This window comes from Passer montanus, unplaced genomic scaffold (assembly GCF_014805655.1).
Source record: "Passer montanus isolate IOZ18808 unplaced genomic scaffold, ASM1480565v1 scaffold16, whole genome shotgun sequence".
NCBI classification, from domain to species: Eukaryota; Metazoa; Chordata; class Aves; order Passeriformes; family Passeridae; genus Passer; species Passer montanus.
This window is the reverse complement of record NW_024363160.1, coordinates 8,757,668-8,782,968: the sequence shown is the minus strand read 5'-3', so window position 1 is coordinate 8,782,968 and position 25,301 is coordinate 8,757,668. Positions and strand designations below refer to the sequence as shown.

General features: G+C 39.1%; 1 protein-coding gene across 8 annotated transcripts in view; it reads left to right on the top strand.

Annotated features, from left to right (window-relative positions):
* CHD7 (chromodomain helicase DNA binding protein 7) overlaps positions 1 to 25,301 on the top strand; it is a 134,455-nt gene that overhangs the window by 13,963 nt on the left and 95,191 nt on the right. Inside the window, exon 1 of one of the 8 annotated variants that reach the window (XM_039703071.1) lies at positions 23,203 to 23,316. The exons of the other annotated variants lie outside the window; for them this stretch is intronic. The gene's annotated coding sequence lies outside the window, so the exon portion shown is untranslated. Of the gene's footprint in view, positions 1 to 23,202; positions 23,317 to 25,301 lie in introns of those variants that run through there. 8 annotated transcript variants of the gene reach the window in all.

The window sequence follows — 25,301 nt, the reverse complement described above, 5'->3', positions numbered from 1 at the left end:
AAACAGATTATCTGTTGGCTGTGATCTGGGGGTTATGGGGAGTTTTACTGTACCTGTGAAAACTTTGATCATTTAGAGTCCTTGAAAATAAACCACTGGCATGTTCTGCTTTGTTTCTGGCAGAGGTCTAGCAGAAGGTCTGTTCTACACTGGGAATATGCTGCTGCCTTCAAGCTTGGGCTGTGCTCAGAATGGCAGCAGCACCTTCCATGGGCTGGAGAGAGCAGGGGTAGGCTGGAAGGTGCAGAGAGACTGGGCTCTTCCATCGCTTACAGAAGCAATTGCTGTGCCTTCGGTACTTGCAGAGGGAAAGTTCTGTACCCCCAATTCAGGAGATGGGCATGGTCCCCACTTTATAGGTAATAGAGAGGGTTTGTTTTCAGCAGCTAAGATGTTGCACAATGACTTGTGGATTGGACCCAAGGATTGAATTCAGCCTTCCAGTAATTCCTTTAAGTGCTTAACCTAAATATGTTGTAGTTATTTTAAGTACCTTTTTATAACAGTTGTAAAGCTTCAGGCCAGTGCTTTGAGCTGATATTATCTTTTACAACTGCTGTTTAAATCAGGAAAAGTATGAATATTTTATTTTTTTCACCACTTAGTGCTGTTTTTAAGTCTTTTTCCTTCAAACATGAAAAGATTATTGTAATAAAAGTTCAGTATTCCTAATATTTTAGTGTACAACACAAGTTTGATTTATTAAAATCACACTTTCTTCAGTTGTTAAAAAAATGAACTCAAAACCCACTGTAGGTACTGATTACATCCAGAACTATACTGTATCTGCCACAGTATTTAGTATTATCAGTGTTCCTGTTTCTTTTTTATTTTTTACTCCTTCAAGGGGTTACAACCAGATCACAAACTCTCTCTAAATTTTCTGTTGTTGGAATAGGGATAATATTTTATACAGGATAAGTAGAATTTCAGCAGACTCTAATGCAGTTTTGGGTGTCCTTGTCTCTCTCATGTTGTGGTCCTCTAAAGTGTTGTAATCCCACTTACACTCTTGAAGTACTGGTAACGTGGACTGAAATACAGTATCTTCATGAAAGGAGGGTGAAATGTTATACTGGAAATGGTGTATTATTGAAGTAGCATAGTTGTCAACACCTATTAAAACCATGTTGCAAATATCATCTTTCTTTTATAGTACCAGAGGTCTGAATCCTATTTCATAGCAACCAGGGTGGAGGTTATCCAGAAACAGAGCAAGCCCCTTAGCCTCCACAGCTCTGCTGCTCAGAATTGTCTTGGAAAAAGTGATAGGTAATGCTTAATGAATTTCTCTTGCATGAATTCATCTAGTCTTCCCTTGGTCTGTGTAAACTCTTGGCTTCCATTGGGACTGTGGCAGAGTTCTGCAGCTTAAGTACACATTGTATGAAGAACTGCTTCCTTCTATTTGTTTTATTTTGAACCTACCAGCTGCTAGTTTTGTTTGATGTTCTCTAGTTTCCTTGTTAAAAGAGGGGGAGAACAGTGGTTCACTGCATACCTGTTCCATCCTGCTTGATTTTGTAAACTTTTTTATTCTCTCCCCGGTTGTCCCTTCTTGAGGCTGGAGATTCTGAAGGGTATTCAAATGCCTGTCACTCCTCTCTGGTCCATCAGTAATTTTAATTTTGAAGTGGAGGTGAGAAGAGCAAACATGATCACTGCAGAAAGGTATAAGCACCTCACAGAGTTGTGTATCCCATTTCTTGTGTAAATTCTGTGCTTTTTATCTCTTTTTTTTTTTCTTAAACATTCTTAGTGTTCTGTTTACTCTTCTTACAAATCTTGTTTTCCTAGACTATTTATTCTAGCTCCCAAATAATGTCAGGGCTCAGTAAGATGTATGTAAACCGTCAGATTGTATTTTCTCATATGCATTGCTATCTATTTCCTTTTACTGCATCTCATCTGCAGTTTATTACACCTTCAGTGGGTGTCATGAAGGTCTGCTGCTTCCTACATAGTTGATTTTAATTTTTAACAAAATGAACTTTTTATTACTATTAGCAAACTCACTTCAAAGTTCACCTGTTTCTTGATCTTTTATGTGCATGCTGTCAGTGTAGGTCTGGAAAGGGGCTGGGTGATGTTTCCTAACATTCATTTCCTGATTTGAACTGGTTACTTTCATCCACGTGAAGATCTTCCCTCCTTTGCTGTTGTAGCTTAGTTTCCTTAGGAGCCATTGCTGGAGGACCTTTGTTCAGCAGCTGGCATGTGTTTTGGTCATCCAAGTTAGCTCAGACTTTGGCCACTTATCAATTGCTTCAGTGAAATCTCCTGCACTGGTAAGACAGGACTTTGCTGTGGGAAAACATCAGTGTCACTTCTGTTGTCTGTGCTTTGCTATGTGCCCGTTGTTTCCTCTATTTTCAACTTACATGCCCTGCTGGGACATTGGACTTGCTGGCCTGTAGTTCTGGGCAGACTAAAGGTATGACCACCTTTCAGAAGTGTTGCACAATTGGCAACAAGGCAGTGTTGGAACCCGAGATGTTCTGTGGCATAGTGGATAGATAGGCTATGTTATCCTTCAGCCTGCTGAATGCCATCTGACTCTTGGTGAGTGCATTGGTGACTGCTGCTGTTTGCTTTGGTTTGGCCAAAACTGCCTCTGAGCATTAACATGCCAAAAAAGATGAAAGCTTGCCTTAGCTGACAGCAGATGCAGAAAACTTGAAATTTTAATTTTCTTGGAATAATTCTTTTGTATCTTGGTTATATGTTAGTCCAGTGGATTCTCTAGCAGGCTCCCTATACCTGACATTTGTGAAAGGAATTTATATGACTTTTCCCCTCTAGGAACATATCTTTGTTTGCAATTTTTGCTAGTTCCTTTGGTTCAATTTATTTCCCTCTTCCTGTGAAATGTTCTTACTGATAGCCTTCCCAGCTTGAGGTTTAGCTGTGATGCATTTTTGTCCTTGTGTCTCTGCATTTTCAGTATAGTATTTTTTTGTCTGTTTTGTGTAAATGTTTTGTCAAACTGCCTGATTTTGTTTCTCTTACCAAGCTCTTCCTCATTTTAATGTTTTTTTCTCTTTGAAAGTAAGCACTCCAACGATGCATTTTTGTTGTTTATTCCTGTTTTAGGAATGCTAAACTTAAATATATTTAATGGATTTCATTAGCAGTAGCCATGAATCATGATAAAGTTAAGTCAAATATGACAGGAACAAATCTGAATCATAATATGATTTTGTGGATGTTTAAATAGTCCATGTTCTAGTTAAATTGTGGCAGTGTTGCCCTGTGTGCTTCAATTCAACTTCATATAAATAGTTTGATACATACAGTTTAAATGCTTTTATACTGTAAATTCTTCTTGCCAGCAAATCAGTCACCTTACCAAGTTGTACAAATGGGATGGAAATTTATTCTGAATGCCACTGATTTATTTAGGAGTGAGACAAAGTATGGGACTGTGTCCTTCAGTTATAATTCCCCATCAATTGTAAATTGATGCATTTGTTCAAATATACAGTATAAAACATTATTACAATCAAGCTGCAGTTATCATGGGAGCCATAGCTTCTGCTTTTCTTTTTCTTGGCTCTCTGTGTAAAAAACTGTACTATAGTATATTATTTAATTGTTTAGTACTAAGGTCTCTCTGTTTTATCAGAGTATGTGACATGCTACAGTACCACCCTGTATAAAAGCCTTTGGTGCTTGAAGCCGTGGTGGAACAGTAAGAGTTTATTCATATCTTTATGTATAGATGTGTGAGCACCATATTTAGAAGAACTTCTGCACAAATAATAACCACTTCGTACTGCAAGATTTTTGGGAATTATGTTGCTTTGCTTAGCTGAGAATGACTTGGAAAGACATAAGTCTGTAAATCTGAAGCCATGGGTATCGCTGTTACTTCTGTGATTCTTTTGATTCTTTTGTTAGGGAAGAGGCTCTCCTGAAAGTTACTCTTTCAGCAGACTACTTGCTCTTTCAAAGTAGTCTGTAACATGCACTTGCACAGTATTTTAGCATAAGCAACTGAAATTTGAGGAATTTTATACTAAAGTAATGGGGAGATATGTTGGCTGTATTAAGAACACAAAATATTTAAGAACTCATGGTCATGAAAGTAGGCAAACTGGTTTTATAGAGAAGCAGCAGTTACATTTTCAAAATAGATGCTCTGAAGGGTGCCAAGTATGAGTTCATAAGATAAAGAAATAAACAGAATTTTAAAAGAGATCTTACAAAATTAATTTTTTCTTTAACAGGAATGCAGGTGTCATGAAAGGCTTGTGCCTGTTTCAGTTGTTGAGGAGTCATGATCCTGCTTTGCTAAGTTAATATTTAAGCTTTCTCATGAAACCTACTACAGCGTCTAGATAGCATGCCATATGTACAAAATGAATTAATCAGTTGTTTTGTTATCTACTTAAAAGTTAAATTGCAATCAATGTCTTTACAGGTAAATTTGTTGAGGGTAACAGGAAAAGGAACTATGCAGAAATACAGGGTTTGTTTTAAGAACGAACTTAGAGGAATTTTAGGATGCGGTCATTCCTCAGTTCGACTAATACAAGCAAAGGATCTCAAAGAAGGTGGAGAGGTGGTTTTCTGTTTGCAAAGAAAAGGTTGGTAACGGAATTTGAAGTAACAAGAGCTGAAACTAATCCAGCCTAGACACAATTAAAAGCAGCGTGTTCTGGCATGGTAAATTCTCTTAGATGGTGTTTAGTGAATGGCTGCTCTTGCCATTCATTTTGTATCTGTTCCCTAACTAATGCATTTTGAATTTTGCCTCCTAAGTACCTTTCATGAAGAATAGAGTGGAAATCTAGAATTCATTTAAAAGCTGAGCAGTTGTGCAATAGTAGGATATATCTTTGCTATTGGAAGATCACAAGCTATCAGTCATTTAGCACTGAGTTTTAAATGGAATAGGTGCTTTTATAGGCTGATTTATTTGAATACATTGCTTATAGGTTTGTTGAAAAATGTCACTAGCAAATTTGATGTGAAAAAATGGCATGAGCACTGTTGGAGATTTTGTCATGGGCTTGGAATAGCTGATAAGCAAAAGGAGGTGCTTTCATGCTGTTGTTTTCTCTCTTAACCTCCTTGTCCCCTATCCTCCCCCACATACAGGATTTTGAAAGTGGCACTGGGAAGGAGAAGAAGGTCTTAATGTAGTAGCATGAACAAAGCTACTTGGATCTTAGGGTTTTTGCCTCTATTTCTTTGATACTTCTCAATGGCATATATCACTTGTGTTCCCTCCACCCCCAGTAATAAGGCAATATCTTTTGGGGGCTTTTAAAATGCCACCTTTCTGTTCAACAAATACATCTTTCAAATAAGCTTGGTGTTGATGTTTTAATGATCTTTTAGTATTACCTTAATTTTAATAAAAAGGGTGTATGTGTTGATGAATGGCATGAGATGAAATCATGTGCTTTGTTTTAGAGGACTGGAACTAAATGATCTTTAAGGTCCCTTTCAACCCAAACTATTCTGTGATCTGTGAAACAGTTATGCCTTAGCAGAATGGAATCACAATGTAGAGTTTGTTGTAGGGATAAGATCCAAACTGACTCTTTGACAGAAAGTTGTCAGTTTTCCTTGCTTTTTCAAAGGCCTGGATATGTATTTGTCCTTCTGGTCTACCCTTAAGTTTAATTACAGTAGCAAACTCTTGGAAATTTTATGTGGAAAATACTTTAAAATGTTCATAAAGATGGACAATCCCACCATGGGTCCGATGCCTCCTTTCCACCTTCTCCATGTGATTATTGATCTGAATCAGACATTTGCCCATCACCTGGCCATGTTCTTAGTAATGAGATAGAAACAGACAATTTAATTCCTACTTCTTATCCTTACCTGTGTAAGCACAGTTTCTGTATGGTCAAGAATTATGATTTTTCTTTCCTCTAGTCTCCCTTTACCCATGCATGCCTAGAAAAGAAATAGTCAAACTACCAGTTAAATGTTTTTCACAGAGAAGAATAATCTAGGCATTTAATGTGTTGGGCATAAAAGAAAAAATATTATCTCAATATTCAGGTAGATTCTAATGTAGTACAGAGAAATTGTATGTTGGAGTAACTTCTGAAAAGCATGTAACTGCAAGGACAAGAAAAAGGCAACAAAACAGTGTGGCAAATTTGAGTGAGTAAGCAAGTTGGGGCCTGAAGGTGAAGGGCCTGGATAGTTTCAGAATATGTGGACAGGATTAATGGAGGCGTGTTTAGAATTGGTAACACTGTTGACACCAGTGCTACAAACACTGTGTTTTTATAGACTGGAGTCCTATCCATCATGTCTAGGCATTTCCAAAAATCAAGAGATCTGAATTCTCTTACCTTATTCTGTCTTGTGATAAATTTGATTAAATCTAGCTATTCTTCTAGTCTTGGAACATCACTACCCTGTGAGATTACAAAGTTGCTGTGCATTACCTAATGGAATCCGTAATGTGCTAAAATACATGCACAACTGGCATTTTCCTTGTTAAAACCTGCAAACTTCATATTAGGTTCTCTTGTGTCTTGTAATATCTCTTTAAAATGTTTGTGGAATTAGTACCTTGGATCTTCTGTATAATTAACAGCATCCATAAAAGTGATCTGTGAAGAAAAGATCATTGGTTGGGGTTTTGTTGGGGTTTTTTTGAGATTAACAAAATCTAAAGTAATACATGTTGTAAAACTTTAGTCCAAGTCAAGGTTTCTTTAACATGAAATGTCATTCACTGGAATTAGACTGATTACGTACTCAAGCTTCTGTTTTAAGATACAGGTATTTTCAACAGTGGAAGGTTAAAAATGGTATCTTGAAATATGCTTGTGTTATCTTGAAATATGTCTTGAGTCAGCAGCTAAGTCAAGTTCTGGTTTTGAAATCTGATAGATCCCAGCCTCTGGTATTCCTTCAAATAAAACTGTCTTTTGCTTAGAGATTGGACATTTGGAGTTAGTCATAGATGTGAGCTTTGTGAAGTTGCAAAAGTGAGGCTCGGGTTACAGAGCCAGAAATCACTCTGTTAGAAGTTTAATTTGTTCGTTCAAGAGATTTGGCATAGTTGAGGGTAGAAACCTGTTCTCCAGAATAGCGTTCACTTTCCCTAAATCCATGTGTATGTTTCATTTTTTCCTGGCTAGATAACTGACTGCAGCAAAGTGATTATGTGAGGTAAAGCTGAAAAATTACAAAAGAAAAACTGCCCACTTGCACTAATTTTTGTATATTAATTAGAGGTTATTCTTCATTTATGACCCTTAGAATCCATATTTCCTGCTAGAGAACTAATAACTCTTTAGCAGATCAAACCTTTCTCTCTGGTCTGTAATAAATATGGCTTATGTTGTAGGTACTTGCTGTAAGCTTTGGAATCAGATTTCTCTCAGTCTATAAAATTTTAATTTTCTTATACTATTTGTTGAATAGTATAATTATGAGTTAGTTGATGATCGCTGAATAATTGCACTTGATAGACTGAGTGAATCCACTGTATCTAACTTTTGATAAAAGATCATATATGTAGTCATGCTGAATGATAAAGACAGTGCTAATTTGTTTTGCTTCAGGAACAGTATTGCAATCCAGTCATATCACACTTGCTATCCCTTTAAAACAGCCTCTAAATTGTTGGAGAAGCATCCTCTGTGATAGCTCTTGTATTCAACGAGTTCTTGGATGTTTCTGAAAGATTTATAGCAAAGTCCAAAGCATTTCAAGGCCAAGTATAGCAGTCTTGTCAAATGCAGCTTTACAGCCTAGTGACTTATAATGAGAGTAGAATGTAATTAGAAATTGTCCATGTCTTTACCGGGTACTGATGAAAACTATGGCTCAAAGGTTAATTCAAATAATAATTAATATTGGTTTCTGTCAGAACAGCGTGGTAATGAAATCTCTGTCATACAATGACTCTGATTTTAAGAAGAGGGTGCATAAGAAATAGAAGCTAGAATTTACCTTTTCTGATTATATTCACTTATCTTACAATCAGCATGATGGCTTGATAAAGCATAATTTGAGAGCAATTTAAACATACTCAGAAATATTACAACCTACAGCGAAAATCATCTAATGTGTTGTGTCTGTTTATGGAGATAGATTTATGGCTAGATTGCTGAAGTAGATGGATTTACTACAAATGATCCTTAAGGACTGCATATGAATTTTTTGTTGTTGATAATAACTGATCAATACCATGTGTTTGTGGAAAGTCTTCCTGGTAAGATTTGCTAGCATGAGAAATGTGGGATGTTACATTGATGTTTGTTTAAGTTGGACTAGTTTCAAGGAAAGCGATAGACCAGGTTTTGCTGGCAACCAAAACAAATTCTGTTCATTTTCTTTTCCCAAGTCGAAACTTTCTATTGGAAAAAAAATAAATGCTGTTAGCTTTGCTGAAGCTGAACCCATAATTTTTCAGTTGCTAGTAGTCAGCGAGCCACTAGACCTGTTATTTTGAGAAGCATTTAGTGAATACTTTGCTGTCACCTGGTTTTCCTGTATCCGATCTGATCTTGTTTTTAAAATTTACCTACCAAATAGCTTCTCCAGAAAGTTTCAGCTGTATCTTGGGTTTATGGGTCACATAGTTCTGCATAACATGCCTTTCTCACACCTTCTATTCTGTCTGCTTGCCTTAAATGTTATTGCATTGCCTCCCACAATTTTAAATTTGCTGTAATTTTAAGGCTGTTTCCTCTATTGCCAAAAAGTAACTCTAAATGCCTCTAAATTGGATCTGACAAAGATTGGGTATTTTCATCCTTATGCATATGAAAGTGATCTCAAGACTGATTTTTTCACTCATCTGGATAATGCTTTCCATACAAACTGCTTCAGTTTTTGGGAAGCAGAGAGAGTCCACAGTCAAGATCAGACTTCTGTGTAGCAGTGGCACCCAGCAGGGCATGAGCTGCATGGCAGGGGTGGGAGCTGAGAAAGGGGATGTGCATGTGTGTGTTTGAGGGGTGTTTTAAACTGTGGAGATGAGAGATAATGAAGCATTATGTTGGTTTCTTGGAGCTGTTCCTGCTGTTCTTTCTTCTTTCTTCATACATTTTCTCAAACACCAGGATAAGAGAGTTCTGTGCTACACTGACTGTGCTATGCTGAAATTTCCACTAGATAAGGTAGAAAAAAAACCCCACAAATTTTAATGGTAGCACTGGAGAAAAGCTCACTGTGCAAATTAGATGCTTAAACTTCCTCTCCCTTATTATAAGCAAGGAAAGTGGCTTGGGAACTGAGCTGCACTTAAGAGATTGAGATGTCTGCAACATTTAAAACTCTAGTGAACAAACTTGATCAGGATATAGAGATCTTTTGTCTAAAATGATCTCCATGCAAATTTTTGAAAATTTATAGAAGAAGAATTTAAGGGATGTCTATGAAACCTTCCTTGGTGAATTCAAGTTGCATGTTTTTGCTTAAGATTTAAGAAACTCGATGTATGTGGAGTTGATCTGGCATCTGTAGAAGGTCTGCTGTAATGGTAACAGAAAAAAGTTTCTAAATTTGAAATACTATGAGATTTACTGAAATGTAAACTCCTAATAAAAAAAATCACTTATAACAAGACCTAAATGTACTGAAATTTTTGCTAGTACGCAGAGGTGCTGAAACACAAGTGTGAATATGAATAGACAGAAATTTAGAGAGAAGTGCTTTGTTGAACATTAGAAAAACTTTTTTTTTCTTTTGTTTCCATATATTCCTCCAAACATTCTGAGCCACATTAGGTCATTCTTCCAGTTCCTTTCCATGACAGATCTCTGTTCTGATGTGGAGTTGTCAATTGGGACCACTATGTGGTTTAACTAGAGATGCAAGCGCTGGTGTAAATACGCCATCTCCAAATACCAGTGAGGCTACATGGTGGGGAGGGGGGGATGGGAAAAGGAGGATGGTTATTTCAGTTCATCTTTTTTAATAGTGTGGAAGTGGCAAAGTTCCTGGGGTTAGGTCTGCCTGAAATATGCCCTAGACTGTCCTGCAGATTGCTTTCTCCAACCGCTCAAAACTTTAGGGGAAGGGAATCTTCCAGAGGGTTTTATGTGTGCTGTGGAATAAACAGTTGTCGTGTGAAACTGATGTGAGCCTTAGTTTTACTCTGCCTCCACTAAAATACACTTTTACGGTAGTTTGTGCAGGATCAGCACAGAGGAGTACAAAGAGGGAGCTTTTCAGTACAAAGGCTGCCTGTTTGGCCTGCCCAAACCACCGTGAATGTGTTTAAAGGGGACTTTTATTACCATGGAAACTCTCAGACAGGAAGGAATTTGTCCTGCCATATCTAGAAAATAGTCTGTAATGGTCAGCTCTTGGAACAAAAGTGTTTCGAATAGTGGGATATATTTAAAAATTCTTGTGGTGAATATGTTTTAAAACCCCCTCGAATATGTAAAATCCAGTCTTATGCTAATGGACTTCTAGTATGGGGATTTAGGAAAGACTGCAGAAAAGTACAATGTGAACAAGAGAAGTGTAATGAAAAATCTAAGGAAGTTTTACCTCTCTGTCCAGAAGGCTTCTTAGGTGTTGAATGGATGGCAATGAAATATTCTTCCTTTAAGTAGCGTGTTTATCCATCACAGCCATTCATTGAGGGACTGTGTGTGTGCTTGGCTTGAACGGCTGGAGGCTGTCCTCCGAGCACCCAAGGATTAATTGCTTTTGGAATGTCTTAACCAAAACCCGTTATTTGACTCTCTTGACAAATATCCTTAGTATTCACAAATGGCCTTTATTTTTGTAAATCACAATGAGATATAACATTTTTTGTCTAAAAGAAATTCTAATGCCAGATCCCAGAATATTTGCACATCCTTCACTGGAGTTGTACATTGGTATGAAATAGCTCTTAAGTCAGCTGTCTTCCAGTCAGCAGGAGTAGCTAGAGGTAACTGCAAGGTTTTCCATACTTTGTGTAATCTTTGTTGTTGATTTGTGTGTTTCATCAGTTGGATGAAAATATTTTTTCACATATTTGACCAAATTAGAATCCTTTTTTTTTTTCCTGCCAGTCATATCAGCAGACACTGTTTTCTCTTATCTTTCTGTACAGCAAATGTCTGGCTTGTTTTACTGCTGTGCTTTTCAGTTTAAGTTGTTGAACCACCTGGCTGTGGCCTGAAGGCAGTTTGAGTGCATGGTATAGTAATAAGCTGATCCAATGGGTTGTGATGCTTGAAATCAGCCGTACCACTCTTGCTTCTTCCCTTGTGCTGTCATTGCTGTTCAGCTACCCCTGTGGTAATGATCTTCTGATGGCAGCTAATGGTTAGATCAGCTTACCTCTGGTGCCAGACTGCACCTGAACAGTTTCTTGTCTGGGGTAATAGAACAAAAGCATCATGCTTGTGGTTAGGAAGAGGAATAACTAAGGAGGAAAAATCATCATGAAAACTTTCCACTGCCCTGTCAATTTTGCAGTTGCTCACAGCTGCTGGAAATCAATGTTCAAAGTCTAACTCTACGTGGCAGGCCAGGTAACGAACAGTTTTATGATCTGGGGTAATAGTAGAACAAAAGCATCATGCTTGTGGTTAGGAAGAGGAATAACTAAGGAGGAAAAATCATCATGAAAACTTTCCACTGCCCTGTCAATTTTGCAGTTGCTCACAGCTGCTGGAAATCAATGTTCAAAGTCTAACTCTACGTGGCAGGCCAGGTAACGAACAGTTTTATGTATGTGTATGTATATAATGGAGTATTTCTGGGTGCCTTTTACAAGCGTTGACTGACCTTGTTTGCGTTATCTGGGTTAACGCTCTAATCTCCTGCTCTAATATGAGGACTTCCGTCTTACAAGTTGATCAGTTTAGTTTCTTGTCTCCTGACTTGAAGAACCAAAAGGATTCCAGAAGGTAGTTCCAGCCAAAAGTAAAGGAAACAAAGAAAGAAGAAAAAAACCCCACCTCACTCATCCTGTTTATAACAAACTGTCCCTGCTTAATGGCTGGGCTTCCCTCACAAGGCTTGGTCCCTTTCCCTCCCTCATCTGGGAGCTGGGGGTAGGCTGTTTTCCAGACTGTGTCAGGGGATGGCCATCTTAATCACGGACAGTCATTTGCCTTTTGAAAAGTCTAGAAACCCCTGTTAGATGTATTTCCCTAATAGTTAACCAAGTTGAGAAAGAAAGGAAATACTGGTGACATCATGTATGACTTAATATGGTTATTAACTGCGCAGGTGTTGTAAAGCTGTGAATCTAAACTGTAGTGGAATAATTGTACCATATGGCAGGAGCTTTATCTTCAATTCTTATTCTTCCACAATTACCATGTTTTTTTCCTCTATAAAAATGTATCTCTGTGCCATTTTGGTAATACCTCTTACTTAAAATGATCCCTCAAACCTCGACAGCTTTGGATATCACTGTTTCCCTATGCATTTCTCCAGTATGCATTTGTAGTTTTGTTTCCTTCCTTACTGCTCCAGTACTAGGCTTTCTCCAGCTGGCAGTTTTTCATCTGCTGTGCTTTCCATGAAGAAGGCAAATGCTCAGCTTGCTCTTTTCCACTATCTCCTGCATCCCTGAGGGACTCACACCCAGTGCTTGCATCCCTGTGTTGCATGGCTCAGTATTGCTCTCCTGATGGGAAGTCTGGGAAGCACTAAATCATCCGGCCACATACTGCTTCCTTCAACTTTCTCCCCAGCAGATCTGTGGGCTGAGTTTGCAGTAGGGCGTGATGGCTGCACGCAGCTTTAAAGCTCGGGAGCGGGGATGGGCTTTCTGCCCCCACCCCCTCACCCACACAGACATTTTCCTGCTCTCCAGCTGCTCTGGTTTCCATCTGTTACAGGGCCTTCTGGTGCGACTGTTTCCTCATCTGCTGAGCCGAGTGCAATGTTGAAGGACCAGACACTGCGCTGACCTGGGGAATTAAGGGGTTGTGGTTTTGGAGAAAATGGCTTGCATTCTTATTTTCCTTTTTTCTCAGAAACCTGGCATGCAACACATGCATATCTAATATTTTGAAAAACTCTGTTAGGTGCATTTTCATTTCTTTGTAGCAAATGTGTTTGCTCATCTTAGTTGCATATGTGATGCTGTAGACCTGCCTGACATGGCAGCTGCCCCTGCCCTGGGAGGGCCACTGTGCTTCTATCTGCTGGGGTCACAAATGTCCAGCAGTGGTAAAGGTTAGCTTGCAGCACACAGACAAGAGAAATAGCAGAAGCTTTATTTGTTAAGACAAAAATATGCAAGTAGTGAGAAGTAGCAAGGAGCCAAGGGAGGTGTTAAGAAACCTTGGAGTGGCCATCACTCTCTTGGCCCAGGAGCTGGGGAACTTTACCCTGTGAGGTGTTTTGCTTTTGGCAGGCAGATGCCTGCTGCCCATCCTCAGACTGCTATTTTAGGCTGCTCTTGTCTTTAGCACTTCCATTTTGCAGTCATTTAGATTATGCCTTTCACAGGTCGCTGGGCTGTTGCTCTCTCGTGAGTGACACTGGTGAGTTACCAACATCAGCAGAGAGAGAGTGGCAACACAGGCCTGCAACAGAGTATTTCTGTAAAGCAAAATAGATGGATAACAAAATGTCCATTTCCTAAGTGAAGAACTGTAGCCGCTTCTGCCTTGCTGGTACACAGAAACCCTGCAAAATTTCATTAATTGTCCCTGCCAAAGTATATGAAACTGTCAGAGAGCAGTGCCTTGCTAGTCAAGTTGTCTTGATGGGTGAGCGTAGCTTCCCTTTTTCTGACTACTGCATCATCATCTTTTTTGGAAGTAGTTGTTCTTGGCTTTTAAAATCTGTTTAGACACCATCAAATTGATTTGGATTTCAAAATTATATGTGTAAATGAGAAGTGTACCTAGCACCCACTTTAGTAATTGAACAAAGCTTTTATTTCCAGAACCTGACTACTACTCAGTGTGTGGGAAAAGTGTGCTCTGACAACTTAGGTTGTTTTTTGAGGACTTCTGTGATCTCACTGAAGGGTTTTAATATTAATTCATTGCTAGTGTTATGGTTATGTTTTGATGATAGTCACTTAGGAGATGGGTGTTAGGCAACCAGTTGGAAATTACTGTAAAGTGATTTTTTTTTTAAGTGGTTCAGACATTCAACTTGAAATCCCAGAGCACATTAAAAGTGCTAATTCTTATTCTCCTGAAAGCCAGGTTTCTATGTGTTTCTCAAATTAGCCCCTCTCTGCCCCCACATCCTGGCTAATACCGTATATATAATTTAACCACTGATTTCTAACTAGGGATCATGCGTTTATTAGCTTGATGTTGGCAGAAACTGATATTGAAGAAATAAAATACTATAGTTGCTGATAGGAGCAACTGTTTGCATTTTGGGATGATAGATGTATTGCATTAACAGAAGTGTAATATACTTCTGGATGGTTTTCTGTGCAAGTGCAGCTGCCACACATTGTTCCATGCAGAGTGAGAAGAGAAGCTCTGTGCTCACGAGATGTGTTGCTGTCTTGAAAAATATGGAGCAGATGAAACTCTGACCAAGAAGGGGAGGACTTGGTGAGAAGAAGTGTTTTCATTGATTTGCACAACATTTGCACAACTCAGTCTCTCAGCTGTGCTCACTCACGAGCAGATACCATGTTGATAGTTTGGGAGTTCAGCTGAACATTGTGTGTATGGAGAAGTCAGGGAAGAGGCTCTACAATGTTTTGGAAAGAAGCTTCCCCGCCCCGTGTTCTGCACTTGGAGCATTACTAGGAAAGAGACAAGATCAGGGTCAAGGGGAATCCAGCTTGTGATTTCTGAAGTTTGGGAACAACAAACAGTGGAGGGAATGTCTACAGATGGTTTAAGGAGTTTGGTTATTTGGTATGCTGGTCTGTCTGGCTACATGGCTCTCAGATTAAATAGCTACAGTATGGTACAGCAGAAATAGGAAATTAATTTAAATGGATGCTTTAGTAGTTATTTGGGTTTTAATTCATTCAAAACTGCAGATGCCTAGGTCAGAAAAGTAGGGGAAACTGGCTGGATGGTCTCTGGCTCCTGTGAAACATGAAGTTTGTGACAAATGCTGAAATCTTCAATCTAGTTCTCAAAACTGTAAAAATATTTCAGTGGGTTCTATAGCACTGTTTAATTTGTATCAGTTACCTTAAAAGGCGTCTTGTCTCTGGTGAAATAAGATGGACACCGCTTTTCCAACAAAGAATAAATGATTGGACAATATTGCCATCACAGGTTTGAAATAGAGGCGCTCTATAGATTTCTGTCTTGTAGATGTTCCTTGCATCGCTGCTTTGTTGATGTATACTTTCTCCTTGCCTCTCAAATGAAACTCTGGTTTAAACTAACTTTAGTTGGCTCCAACTCTGCAGAAAAAGGCTTTTTTGGTACTCCTCTGGACCTTACTGTAAATCTACTCCAGCTTTCAATGCTGGTATCTCACTCAGGGTTTTAGAAGGTGTGAGAGAGAGCTCAGTTTTGTCCTTGTGAAGAAGACATAGGGCATAGGTGTGAGACATGAAAAATTAACTGTTGAGCCTCAGGTAAAGTAGCATGTCATGGCCATAGCAACAATCTCAAATTCTCAGATTATCAGCAAGGGCTATTTGTGGACCAGGCTGATACTGTGGAGTTGACTTCTCTGGTTTAAATGAACTAAATTGAATTACATGTTTATTGCAGACAGAAAAAGTGATTTCGCCTGTTTCTTTGTAGAGCATCTTGATGTTGTGAAAAATGTAATAATCCTTCCTGTATGCGATGCTGTTTACAATCTTGAGATCCCTAAAGAATAGGGGAATTTTCCCTTTTAAGCACACAGATGTTAAAGTGGTTTTGTTTGGGTTTTCTTGATGTTTTTTCTTTTTACCTAATGCTTCAATTACTGACTACTGAAAAGGTTATAAATACACAGTAATTCTTGTTTCATAGCATCTTCCATTCATTCTAAAGAATCCATTTTATATGGAGGCATCAGGAAGAGTTACTAGAATACATACACCATTTAACATCTAACCAGTGCACTTACAAATGCAGGTGCCTAAAAACGAAGGGATTAAATAATCAGAAAAGGATCTGCTGCCATTTATGGTTTTGCATATAAGTATAGATACTCTTTTTTGATAAGAGACTGTCAATATTGTCAAGTCTAAATCTTGCCATTTGTTCAATAAAACCTTCATTTAGCCTGCTCCTAGAAAGTTAATTTATAAGCAGCCACAAATCGAACACAAATGCAGCCTTCCCCAGAAGAAAAAAAAAGACATGCATGCAAACACAAAGAAGTCTTAATTTTAAATAAATACTTCTAGTTTTTGGTAGCAACAGCTTTTGAATATGATCACAGTGCAGCCTGTTGTGTAACTGTGATGTTCTGAGAGGCCTGGCTGACTAGTGAGGAGTGCATATGAAAGGGAAGGTGGCAGCTGGCTTACCTGGATGCTCAGAAGGAGGCTGGAACATGTGACAATCCCAATGAGCAAATCTGGTTGACAGCTGTTGCTGCTGCCTTGTAGACATCTCAGTGAAGCTGGTTCCAGTACCTTTTCCTTGACTCTTCACTTTTGGTTTTTGAGCTGTGCAGAATGTATTGAGTACTTTGGAGATACCATAGGTGAAGTTGGTGTTGGCATCCATTGCTCTGGGAAGTAAGACCTGGCTTTGAGGGAAATGCAGGCAAAAGAGCCTCTTCTATAGTTCATATAAAGACCAAGTGGTAGAAGATCAGTCTATTAAGTCTTCATTTATTTGTGAGTGTTAAGCACTGAAGTTTGTCAAATAGCATTTTATTCCTGAACAATTCATTCCTGTCCAAGCTTGGTACACACTGTCCAGAGAAGCCTGATTCTGATGTCTGGCTGTTACTGAGGTGTGCTGGTTCATTGCTTGCTTTGCTTTGACGCTGCAGTCTCACTTGAGGACATAACATGGGCTTCTCTGAGGTGATTGTTCTTGCTTCTATTTCAAATCTGCTTCTTTTTCAAATCTAAACTTCGGAATAACTGTTGCCTGAGGTACGTGGATTTCAGGTGCTGAGCAGGATAGGAAAGAAAGAATCATGCTTTTATGTGTTTCAGATTTTTGGATGATGCTTTGTGATCAGATACAGTAATTTAAAAGGTACTGTAAAATGTTGATCAGGAAAGCTCGTGTAGTCACAGCAGGCAGTTCATCCTCCCTTTCAAGTAGCTTTATGTACTTCTACTTTCATAACTAGTTTTATATAGTAAATGTAATTGGAGGGACAAGGAGCTAGATTTTATTGCTTTGCAAGCATAATTAATTAAACAGTTACCTGAGTCTCAGCTGTAGATCCAAATAATATTTGCTAATACAGCATAAGTATTTAATCTGCCATTAATTCCTGTGACTTCTAAATCAATTGATCTCTAGCAGAGCCTCATGCATGCTTTTCCCTCAGCTGTGCACTTCATTATTGGGTTCAGGTGATCTAAGTCTATTGGTGGCTATCTTATTCTGGATGAGGCTTTTTTTTTTTTTTTTTTTTTTTTTCATGCTAATTTGGAGGGAATTTTGTTTATTTTTTTTTTTTTTTGGGGGTTTTTTTTTTTTTTTTTTTTTTTTTTTTGGTAGAGCTAAAGTAACTTTGGAAATGTTTAGCACCGGAAATTCAGAGTTCTTTGTACCTGTTATAACTGTCCTCACTACGTAGTTGATAAGCAAAGGTGTTGGAGTTTATTCACCTTTAACTAGCAGGTTTTTGACTCTTGATAGGAAAAAGCTTTACCTAGTAGTGTTTCTACATTGCACTGTTGCATAGATAATTCACTAGTTGTTGTAGGTCTTATTCTGAGAACTGGACTCTGAATAGTAGGTGAAATAGCTTGGCTGTTAACACAAATCTGTATGGTAGCAGTCTTCATATAGTACTTGGTTAAAAGTCCTCAGTTCTCTTTTTCTGGGATCCTTGCTACTTAAATAGGTTTGCTTGGGTTTTTTTAATGAACCATTTTCTTGCTCATACTTTCACTTTTCCAGGTATTTACAAACACAAAAGAAATTCCTAGTCAAGCAAAGTTTGCAATCAAACTCTTCCAAAATTATCAAAATAAGCCTTCCTATTTCTTATGCTTGTAAAATAGTATTATAATCTTGTAGGCAGCTTGCCCACTCCTTTAATTTTCTTGCTTTTCCTACTTCAAAAACCACAACAAAAGCAACGACAATAAAAAACCCCCTACAAAATAACACAAAACACACAAAACCCACGGGCCCTCTGCCCTAAATTTAAACCTCAGTTTTTAATGAGTAGAAATTAATTTTTTTGTTTGTTGAAGGGATGGCAATGTGGAAAGTTTTGTTTTGGGTTTGTTTGGATTTTGGGGCCTTTAGGTTTTTTTTAAAGTTTATTTTAACTGAAAAGGGTGTGGAAAGTTCTAATTCTGTGCAGATGCTGCAATAAAATTGATAAGCTTAACAGGTAATTTAAATAGGCTGTGAATCATTAAGAACAGTGAAGGTAGTGCTTTCTATTAGAAAATTAAGTTTTAGTCCTGCTTTTTTGAGATGGTTTCCAAGTTCAGTTCTAGATGAGTAAAAATTCCCTTTCACATCTAATCTGTGAATGCAGCACTGCTCTCGTATGTTCGTAATTTATCTCTGCAGAGCTTGTGGGGAATTGAAGATAGCCCAAGGACTTCCCTGTTGGGTGTAAAAAAATGTGGTAGATGAATGTCAGCTGCTGCTGTTGGTTGCAGTAGTTTGAATAACTCCGCGTTCTGGGTCAGCAGTTTGCATATCAAAAGACAGTTACTTCCAAGTTCTTCAAAATCTTGATGAGAAGGGAGTGAAATTGCATACTTCTAGAATTTTACATGACAGTTTTCCACTGGAAGGCTCATTTTGTTCTTCTTTGTTCATTTTGAACTTAACTATCCTGGAGTAATTTTAGAACTGCAAATCAATTAAGTAAAACGCTTGAAAACACCCCAGTTGGTTTTCTTCTGTGTGAAGAAAAAAAAACAGATATCCCATTAAAGTTTTGCACAAGAAAATTTGGTTGTCTTCCCTTTCAACCCGCTTTTATAGCGGAAAAACATTGAGCTCAGTCCTGCTTGGACAGAAGGGCCTGACAGGAGGACTGACAAGGGTTGCACTCATCTGACAGTCCCCAGTGCAATTTTAAAACTTCTGGCACTATTGTTTATGCTGTCTGGGCACCCCTTTTTCCGGTCTGAGTCAACTTGAGCTTTCTCTTAAGCATCTTAGTCTTATACACTAGAAGCTGTGGAGAGCTCCTCCCTTGGCATTGTCCACTGGGGAGAACAGCTTGGTATAGCTGTTCATGTTGTGGTTTGAGTAAGTACTGATGGTCATTGTGAGCCAGGTGTAATGTTAAAAACAAACAACAAAAAAATACACAAAAAAATTTTCTGACTTCATTTGTATGTGCAAGAGCCTGCTTCCATTGCACTGACCAAGAGTCAACCTCTTTTTTGACATATCCTGCTTGAAAAAAACAATACAATATTCAAGGTGCATATGTTAATTTTATTAAACAGAACCTCTCAAATTGTAGTAGTCCAATTTGCAGTATATCTGTCCTCTATCTCAGCTGTCCCCTGTATTCTGTGGGACATTACTGGACCCACCTGACAGTCCAAGTACTAAATGAAGGTTTCTGAAATCTATTTTCTCCCTGTACAGTATTCTGTCCTGTAGGGTACTGTCTGTCTTCTCACCCTCCTCCCTAACCCTTCTTCTTTGTGGCTGATTTTAACTTAGTGAAATAATTTAACATTTCTTTTGAATAGTCGATAGCATATGATAAAATACACAATTAGTTTGATGCTACAGGTCTTTTTTGTAACTAAGTTAAAATCTGTAAAAAACCCCAAAAAATTAAATTTAAATTAAAAATTAAATCCAGTGTTGGGGTCTTGGGATGGTCTCTAAGGTCTCTAACAACCCAAGCCATTCACTGTGTGATTTCATTTAAAATACATTAGGAAATGCTGATGTTACCTTTTTCTAAAAGAGACAATTTGTAATCTTTTCCTGGTGTAGTATGTAATAATTTTTTTCTTTGCTGAAAGGGTCAAGACAGTATGTTTAAGTGTCTGAGGCAAAAAGGATCATCAGTACTGGAAGCTGAGTGAGAGCTTAAGTTCAGATGTAGGATGATTCATCTGGCCACATGTAAAGAGTGTTAAGGGGGCAGCTACCATTTTGTTCCTGAGTCCTGAGCGTGTTCTCCTTAGTCACGTGCAAACTGGCTTTTCACTTTGGGTGCACAGGGTGTATTTATCTTCACAGAAATGAGTGTGGATATGCGGTTCCCGTACGAGCGCGGACTGCGATCTACCACTATTTATGAAGAACACATGTACAGGAAAATGACTCTTAAGTACAAGTCATAAATTGAAATGATTATAGAATATACGTGGACAAATATACCATGTGTGGTATCGGTGGACTGTAATTTCATCAAGTGGTTTTTCAGACTTCATAAACTATGAATGAAACATGATTGTATTGGCCTTGTAACAGGTAAAGTAAAATATAGGGTCTGGCTACTTTAAAGCGCTCATAATTCTATGGCTGGAAATAGCCTTTTGGGATACGATTAAGTCTTAAAACCTGCCCGTGATTAAAAAAATACATTTCGGTGAAAATCACATGTTCAGAAACTCTGGGAAACATTTGAGTCTCCACCTCATGAATTTTTACAGTTCCCAACTTTCTGGGTGTAAACACCATGAGCTGCTTTCGGCGAAAGGAGTGGGGAAAGGCCCCGTGTCACTTAGAGCTTCGTCACCCCTCGGTTATTCCGTTGTTTTTAGGTTTTTTTTTTGTTTTTTTTTTCCCCCCCCGGTTTTGGCGGCTCGGGCTTTGTTTACCTCGGGGGCCGTGCCCGGCCGGGCAGGCCCGGCCCGGCGCTGCGGTGCGGCGGCCATGCCGCCCTGCCCTGCCCTGCGCAAACCCTCCCGCTCGCCGCGGCGACCTCTGCCCTTTTGTATCCTGTGACACTCAGGCTGTCTTTGTGCTCAAGTTTATCCATGATGGATACGTTTCCCTCCCAATCGCATATGCCGGGAGCCCGGCGGAGCGAGCAGATAAATTATTTTCAGCTGCAGGCCCGGGCTGGGGGAGGAGGGCAGGAGGGTGGCGGGGCCCCTCCGCGCCCTGGCCCAGCAGGACGGGGCGCAGCCTCCCACTCCCCCGGGAATATGCAAGGGGATGACTCTCGGGCCTCTCAGATCCTTTTTAAATGCAAAAGAATGTAGGAAATTGCCAGATCAGTTGGTTAATCAGTGACAACTGCAGTAGGTGCACAAAAAGCCCGGAGCCATCGCTTGCACGGGGTGTTTTTTCAGCGCCCCAGCGGGGTCGCCGCTGGCCCCGCCTCTTGAACACCCGGGCCGGTTTAGTGTCAGCTTGAGAAGGGAATGTAATTGCGGGGAGATTTCTGGGTGACTGATGGCGACAATATAGGTCTTCTCGGTGACACCACCGCCCCGCTGGCCCTGCTAGCGCTTTGTGTTCGCCCGGCCATCGCACAGCCGCGGAGCGCTCAGCGCTCGGCTCGGTGTCCCCACTGCACCAAAACAACGCTGCCCTGCAGGCCACACAATTTTACTTATATTTTTTTACGTTGGCTACACTGCTGCCTTGTCATGGTCAAACCTCATTAAGGGGTCACGTTAAGCATGTTACTGCTCCCCTTTATGAAGTTATTTGTGAGGTTAACACCTCTGTCAAATGTTTTGAAGAGTATTCCTGAAATATGACCGCAATTGTTTCTCTTACTTATCTGGGACTATTTTTAGATGAACCACCTCACATCTGCGTTTTAAACTTAGGTTGGGAGAGAGGGTGGTCCTGCAATGAAAAAGGCCTCTTAAAATTCCAGGTTACGTAACACTAAAAGTGAAGTATTTCTAGATTAGGCTTGTTCCCTCTTCTCTCAGCTCATGTTTGTAATGTACTTAAATGTAAAAAAAAGCCTTTCTTTTGGTTGGTTTTAAAAATCTTTTAAAAATTTAATTTAATTTATTTTTTATTCCTCTGGTTACCTCATTAAAGGCCTCCAAGTACATACTCTAATAAATGGCTCTAAACTTTCCTCTTTTTCTTATCAGGAAAGAAAAGACATGCTGAAGCTTCTTCCGTGATATTATAGGTGCTGGCTTAAAATTAGCAGTGCTGCCATGTTAGGGTAAAGAGTTCGCAGCCCAACTGGTGTGGTGAATGCCTTCGTGTGATGTAACAGCCCGGCTCAGTGGGTTTGCATCAGAGTCCTCTTGAGTGACGCTTTTGTGGTCTCCTATCAGAGCTCCTGTGAACTTGAATGACGTAGGATATTGTTTCCAAATGTGTGGCACAGGCTGAACTCTGGGCTGGTCATTCCTGCATCAGCTGCTTGACAGCAGCAAGCTGCCAAATATTCGAAGGCTGTAGTGCCCTCAGTTGCCTCCGTGAAAGCCTGTTTTTGCCAATGTACATCATACATTAAGGAAATAAAATCCAACCTGGCTTTTATGGAAAGATTTTATGAGAAATGTAGGATTTCATGGATTTCTTGGCAAAAAAAATGTTACTGAATATCATTCATGGCATTTTAGCTGATTGCACATTGACAAAACCTGTGACCTTTGAGGAAAGGCACCTAAGGTTTTCTCTCCCCCCTCCCTCTCCCCCTTTTCTTAATTTAACAAGAGACATTGACAGCCTTGAAGTTGCTACTGCAAATTCTTGTAAGGATGTATTTCTGTGAAGAGCTAATGGAATTCTACTAAGATAAAGGTGAAACCAAACTTTTAAGAAATGCTTAAGCCATATTTGCTGATGCTTCCCACTAAGTCAGAATACTACTGAAGTGCATCAGGTCATTCTTTTCATCTTTGCAAGTCCTGTCTTCCTTTCCTGGGACGAGGGGGAACGAGATTCCTGCCATCCTTTGATGTCTGAACTGTACGAACTTAATTTTTAACACAGCTGTGCTGTGTGAAGTGCATAGTAGGAAAGCATTCTAAGTGAATTAAAAAAAAAAAAGGTCTTCAGGCATTCAGGAAACCAAGTTTCTTTGGAACCTGCAGTCAGAAATGATGTTGCAATCACTTTACAGGTCTGGTCTTATATTTTGGCTAATCTATATGCAGGAGGAACGTACCATGCGTGGTGTCTGTGACAGCAATGAAAAGTAAGCATTAAGCACGTAGGAGACGAGGCATGCTTCCCACAGACATGGTCAGGCACTTGCATAACTGTCCTGGCATCAGCAGTGCTGTGTGCTCAGTAGGTGAATGAGGTGAAATGTAGAAGCCTCACCAGCCGTCTTGCTCAATTTGAATGCCTTGTCGTGACTTTTTCTATGTTGTCATGGTGTTACATATGTTTATGAAGTTTTTGGTGAATGTTTTCCTTCAACTTTGTGAGTAAAATAAGAATGTGACTTTCATTGCTGTCATTTATGTCATGTCCTTCCATGCGGCAAATGCTTAAATTACTACCCCTAACAGCCAGCAGGAGCTTAGCAGTTTTGAAAAGCAGTTTAAATGTGCAATGTTTAAATGCAGATTTAGAAGCCTAATGTTTAATCCTACATTTTGAGGCTCTGGTCTCAAAATGACCTTTGGTATGGTGTTGTTTTTAGCATGAGAGGTCTTTTTAGCCTAGTTTTTCAAAATAGCACGGTATTTGTGGTGTTTATTGCATTGTATGTACGGGCATGCTTCCATTATGTGAGTAGCTGGTTTGTTTGTGTCTGTCAAGTACTTCAGAGTTTTGTCAGAGGTATCAGCTAATAGCTGTAAAAATATAACTCTGCATGACACATGTCATTTCAAGCTTGGAGCAGTCAGTATTAGTTGCCTTCTCACCTTCTGTTTATTCAGTTTGTTTGCTGCACGGCCACATGCTGCTGAATTTCTTCTGTAGAAGGGTTGATAGCTGAATCAAGGAACCTGTTGATTTACAAAATATTCTTTTCAGAATGTGAGGATGGTGTGGAGGGCATGGGCATCTGTATGCTGCCCTTACTGCTTCCTGGTCTTGACTGCCTGGATCTGCTGCTTCGGGAGCAAAACTAATGAAGTTCAGGTTTTTAGTGTCTGCAGCCCTAATAAGTTATGTGTATGCAGCAGCCAGTTTAGTTCAGCTTATAAAGGTGGGAAGCTGCTGAAGACAACTGAGTGCATGCAGCTTTGGAATATTAAGCTGGACAATTGTTAACTACTACTTAAATTCGAGATTTAGCTGTTTAAGACTGGAATGTTGGAAACTGGAGTAAATGTAAGCTTTGTCTGTTGAGACAACAGGGTTGTTAAGCAATTGACTATGTCCTGGTGGATGGGATCACACCACTGCTTTGAAGAGAAACAGGCTGCCTAGGCAGCCTTAACGAAATATATTCATTGACTCTTTAGGTCAGTCTTGGAGTCATCTTTCATGTTCAGGAACAGAAAAGTGATAGAATTTTATAGCAGAACCTGTATGGTTTAAGATGGTAATAAAAAAAATTCACTGTCTTTTCATACATTCATACTTTGTTTTAGCTATCCACTTTTCTAAGGGTTCAGATACTCTTCACTTCGTACCCAACAAAGAGTCACTGCTTCTGTATAGGTTGATTTTAAGTTGCAGGAATGTAGAGAAGATGTACCATCCCTTATTTTAAACTATTTAATAAAAAAAATTACTGTAAACTGAGTTTGTTGCAGTTAGTCTTGCTGTTAGTATGTCTACCTTTATGGGGAAGGGAACAGTGGTACTGAATGAGTATTTTAACTAGAATTATTGTTTGATGCAGGTTCTACTTTTATTTGTGTGTTGGCTTTTGCTTGTTGTGAAAGAAGCAGACATAGTTGCAATTTAAAATAAGGCTGTGACTCTTGTTACTTTCTTAACTATCTAGATACCTACCCTGTTAGAATAGAAGGTTGCAAGGTTAGTAGATAATTCCAGTATTGACTATTTCTTTATCAAAACATTGGTTAATTTATTTTGATCAGGCTGTAGCTGCTACTGTCTTTCATGCTTCAACAGCTGCTGTTAGCCATATATCACATCAGAGGTGTGACTTTTATTGGGGAAAGTAGAATAAAGTTTGGCAAGAGCACAACTATCTGTTAAAGCTGTGGTCATTAAATTTGAGGCTGGACTTAAATCTGGAGAAATACTCCTAAAATTTGAGACTTCTTTACCATGGACTTACGCTGTGTTTCAGATGTAGTAACTGTAGCATCCAGAGCTCAGACATGAAGTTGATTCATGTCTCAGATAAAAATGCAGATCTAAAATCATGTAATGGCAAGCAGCGTTTTTGCTCTTAATTTAGATGATGGATTTGTTTGTTTACAAACTGCATCATAAACTTAAAGGTTACTTTTCTTTTGAAAGTGTGTGTGGTCAGGAATC